This window comes from Triticum aestivum, chromosome 2B (assembly GCF_018294505.1).
Source record: "Triticum aestivum cultivar Chinese Spring chromosome 2B, IWGSC CS RefSeq v2.1, whole genome shotgun sequence".
Lineage (NCBI taxonomy): Eukaryota > Viridiplantae > Streptophyta > Magnoliopsida > Poales > Poaceae > Triticum > Triticum aestivum.
Window position 1 is genome coordinate 82,192,845 of NC_057798.1, and position 5,084 is coordinate 82,197,928.

The following is a 5,084-nucleotide window of genomic DNA, read 5'->3' on the forward strand; positions in this document are numbered from 1 at the left end:
TCGCATTTTCAGTTTTAAAAAAATAAAAGAAAATGATGGAAATGTCAAATAAATAAAAGAAAATAAGTTTCCCATGTGATATGTGGTCTAGTTGTTGGGAAAATTTACAAATATGAATTTCGACTTTATTTGCAAAATCTCTCTGGAAATTTGTAAAATGGGCTTAACTTTTGCATACGAACTCGGATGAAAAAGTTTTTTATATGAACAATCATCTACTCGAAAAGTTACATCCAAATTTAACTGGGGGAACCCCGTTAAACATTTTCACAATCCCCAAAAACCTAGCAGAAAAAAAGTTACGGGGCTTTCAAGATCTAGAGGCAAAAAAATTCAAACTTACTAGTGGCGCACCGTGGATGTGGTGCGCCACTAGTAACAGAAAAAAAAATTGGTTTTGAATTTTTTTTGGATTTTTTTTCAAAAAATGATACGTAATATGACCGGGAAGTTTGAAATATTTTTCAAAATTTCATCATAGTCATGAACATGAACAAAGTCCTAGACGTCAACAAGGTATAATAGGATTGATATGCTAGATATATCAACAAGTGCCTGTGAAGTGAACTATTGCTGGGATTGGATAGAACTCTGAAGTTAAGCGTGCTTGGGCTGGAGTAGTGTGAGGATGGGTGACTTTTCGAGAAGTTTGACCACGGAGTGCGATTTGACCTGAGATTAAGCGTATTGACCCGAGATTAAGCCATAGTAAATTGAGATTAAGAAAAAACGAAAAAAATTTGAATTTTTTTTAAAAAAAAATTAAAAAAATGGAAAAAAAATTGAAAAAATATTGTTATTGATGGCGCACTTGTATGTGGTGCGCCATTAGTATACCAGATACTAATGGCGCACCGTGGGCTATTCTAATGGCGCACCAGCGGTGCGCCATTAGTATACCAGATACTAATGGCGCACCACAGGTGCGCCATTAGAAAAAAATCTAATGGCGTGGTGCTAGTGGCGCACCTGTAGTGCGCCATTAGTAGCAAAAACAGGTGCGCCACTAGCAGCCGTTTTTCTAGTAGTGCTATGGTGATTGTTAAGATCCCATTGATTCTCTTGAAATATCCCTTTTTCATGATGCTTGCTATGCTTGTGGCCAAGATGCCAATATGAATTATGCTTTTGGAGACGTACTTCCGATAGTTCCTTATGTTAAACATGAAATTGTTGCTATTGCACCCGCGCATGATAGTCCTATATCACTACTAAAAAAAGGGCTATAGATGGGATTGACACTAATGGCGCACCAGACAGGTGGTGCGCCATTAATATATACTAATGGCGCACCACCTTCTGATGCGCCATTAGAGTTGAAACTACTAATGGCGCACCATGTCCATGGTGCGCCATTAGTATCAAATTTTTTTTGAACTAGTGCGCCTGTCCAAACATACTAATGGCGCATCCATAGTAAGTGCGCCATTACTAGTTGTAACTAGTAATGGCGCACCATCCAGAAAGTGCGCCACTAATGTTATTTTTTTTATTTTTTATTCCTTTTTTTGCAAAAGTACTAATGGCGCACTCGCACGCGGTGCGCCATCTACAGCGACCGCTTCATCCCCAGCCGCACCGGATCCAACCTCGTGCTCTTCGACCTCGCCCGGGCCCCCTCCTCCTCCGCCTCCGGATCTGCCGCTCCCCCCTCACCCTACTGCGCGCTCCTCCGCGCGGCGCTCTTCGGGCCCGACATGCCCGACCGCCTTGCCTCCTCCGCCGGGGCCTCCTCCTCCTCCGCGGCCTCCCCCGTCGGCTCCCCCGCCGGCGGCAACATATTCAGCTTCAAGGCCGAGGTGCCGAGGAACGCCAAGCGGGCGCTCTTCGCCGGCGGGGACGACCAGGACCTGCTCTTCCCCGACATCTTCACCCCCAAGGGCTCCGGCCCCAGGAAGATCCCCAGGTCGCCCTACAAGGTTGGTCGATTACTTCCGATTTCATGGTTTCTTCTTGATTTGCTTTCTTGGTGTGGGGAATTCCTGTTTATCTTCTTCTTTCATCGCCAAAGATTCCATCTTTCCTCATGATTTTCCTGTACATAGAGAGAATCTCACGGGAATGTGATTCTCCTGCCTGCTGCTTCTGCCAGGTGCTGGATGCGCCCACATTGCAGGATGACTTCTACCTCAACCTCGTGGATTGGTCTTTGCACAATGTCCTCTCGGTCGGATTGGGGAATTGCGTCTACCTGTGGAATGCATGCAGCAACAAGGTATCAATGTCATCCTCGCACGATTTCTTTTCTGAGAATTGAAGAGAGAGATCCTAATAAACAAGTTTATCACTCCGCAGGTCACCAAGCTCTGCGATTTGGGGGCGGACGACACCGTTTGTTCCGTGAGTTGGGCGCAGCGTGGCACCCACCTGGCTGTAGGGACTAACCAAGGCACCGTCCAGGTTTTCATCTTGCTCCCATCTGAAATTGATCAAATGACATGTTCAGGATCTGTCAAAGTTTAGGATGACACTTTAATTTACTTTTGCCGAAAGCTTCAATTCAGACACAAAATAATACAGTAGTAAGCCTTGCATTGTGGAAACGACATCAAAGTAAGATTGTGAGAGTTTCAGAATTTTGCAATACTACCACAGCTCACCAGCAGGCCTTGCATTGTGGTACTTTCATCAGGGGTTACTTAGTTGATGATACTATTTCTTCCTGGTTATACCCATTTCTTCTAAAAAAAATCATGACCAATGCGTCAAGTCAGTGCTGCGCACATACCACCAATGGATGAGGGAAACGATACAGTTTTGTAAATAACCTGAACTAATGTAAACATCATCTTTATCGATGTGTACTTTTAGCCCATAGTATTTCGGTTAGTAAAACTTAGTAATCCTGTTGATGTTTGGTATTGGTATAACAATTTGACATTCCAAGGGTGTCTAAATTCTGCATTCCTGATTATCATCTTCGATGTTATCTTATTTAGATATGGGATGCAACACGCTGTAAAAGAATGAGAACCATGGAAAGCCATCGCATGCGAGTAGGTGCTCTTGCATGGAACTCTTCATTGCTTTCTTCTGGCAGTCGTGACAAGAACATCCTTCATCATGATCTACACGGCCTTCTTGCATCTGGTGGTGGAACTGCAGATAGGTGCATAAGATTTTGGAATACGACCACAAATACACACTTGAGTTCCATGGATACAGGGAGTCAGGTAATAATCTAGCTATCTAGTTTATCTATCAGCTACATGCAGCCCTTGTTTGTGTTTTTGAATTAAATTGATTTCTTATTTGCACTTCCAAATTTCAAGTATAATCATATCTCCTCTTAAGCCGGATAACTCTCAGAACCTTTTAGCACCGTTACTGACTGAATACTTCAGTCATTCCAATTCACTAGTTTTCCTGAAAAAATAAGAAAAGATCAAGACTGGCTGAGCTCTGTTGTACAAAAACTGAAGTTTTGGATCACCTATACAGCTCTAATATAATGCAACCGAAGTCCTTATAGTCCCATCCTTCTAGAAAGCACCAAATTTATATCAAAATGGCATCATGGATTCCTTTTGGAAACAGTCTATGGACATTTTAATTGCTATGTTTTTGTAGCTGTAGATAAAATTGATTCTTGTAGTTGTCATGTTAGAGAGCTGCACAGATATCATGTGTTCTGAAGGCATGGGATTGCTTATGTAGAATTGTGGAAGGGGTAGATTTAAAAACATGCTGCTCTTCACATGTACTGATTATGCTAAATGTCTTAACAGGTCTGTAATCTTGTGTGGTCAAAGAATGTGAATGACCTTGTTAGCACACACAGATACTCCCAGGTATCCAACGATGTCAAAGGTATGTCACAAGCTTACACTATAGCTCATTTATACCATACTGTCTCTTGTTTGTTATTAATTGTGTCCATTCTCTCTATTTGTATAGCTTGCCACGTTGACAGGACATACATTCGGAGTATTATATTTAGCCATCTCCCCTGATGGACAGGTGAAATACTCCCTCTTTGATCCCTATATATGCTATGGACCTGACATTTTGTTTTAGTTCTGTTCTTCTGTTAGAGGTGTCTAGTGTAATTTGTTCTCACTGTTCTTTTTTCTTGTCAATATCGACATCAACAGACAATTGTTACAGGTGCTGGTGACGAGACGCTCCGGTTTTGGAACGTGTTTCCGTCTCCCAAGTCCCAGGTACTTGCTTGATGTTTGAAAATATGGTTTTCCTGTCTATATAACTCCACTTCAGGCGGCGTTCCTCTAACTGCTTTCCTTTTTCCTATTATATACAGAGTTCTGACAGCTTAAGTAGCATTGGAGCGACATCATTTGTTAGGAGCTACATCCGGTGACTCGACGAAATCGAGCTTGTAAGTTATTGCGGCAAGTGCTGATCGTCATCAGCACCATTCAATTCCCACACGACCTCCTTCTGTCCATCTGCCGCCGAAGCCAGCAGCATTTTAAAGATTGCACGGCAGGGAATGATTGACTGGCTGGCTAGCGCGGATCCGATCCCCTCTCCCGCGCTAGAAGCGGCGCATATCTATTGTTGTTTAGCGGGAAATTCCTCTTGTTTTAGCAACTGAGAAATCTGTTGGCGTGTCGATTATGCGCTTGACTGATGATATACAAGCTGTAGCTCTATTCAGAACATCATGAAATTCAGAACTGGACCTCGCTGGCCTGTGTCAAGGCCTGTGGAGGAATTCAGAATTTGGCCATGTCCTCTGATGGATGCAGTGGGTTAAAATTATCTGTCTGGGTGAAAATCCACATGTTGATCATCCGATTTTTTCAAGTACAGCCTAGCGGTGGCAGTCACTGTTGTGTCCGTGAATGTGAGAGTGATTGGTTTTGGTTGGACGTCGCGATCGGACAGTGCATGACAGAGTGCGCCATTAGTTTAAACTAGTAATGTGTGCTGTCTATATTTTGTCAAATTATACATTTTGTAACCTGTGCAAAAAACAGAAAATAAAAAATAAAAAAACCTAATATTCATACTAATGGCGCATCACATGACAGTGCGCCATTAGTATGACAAAGCATACTAATGGCGCATCACTGGACAGTGCGCCATTAGTATGCCGCGGTCACTAATGGCGCATCCCA

The 5,084-nt window shown here is 42.8% G+C and overlaps 1 pseudogene; it reads left to right on the plus strand.

Moving 5' to 3' along the window:
- The first annotated feature begins 1,550 nt into the window (after window positions 1-1,550).
- LOC123040556 (protein FIZZY-RELATED 2-like) lies at window positions 1,551-4,741 on the plus strand (annotated as a pseudogene).
- The last annotated feature ends 343 nt before the right edge of the window (window positions 4,742-5,084 follow it).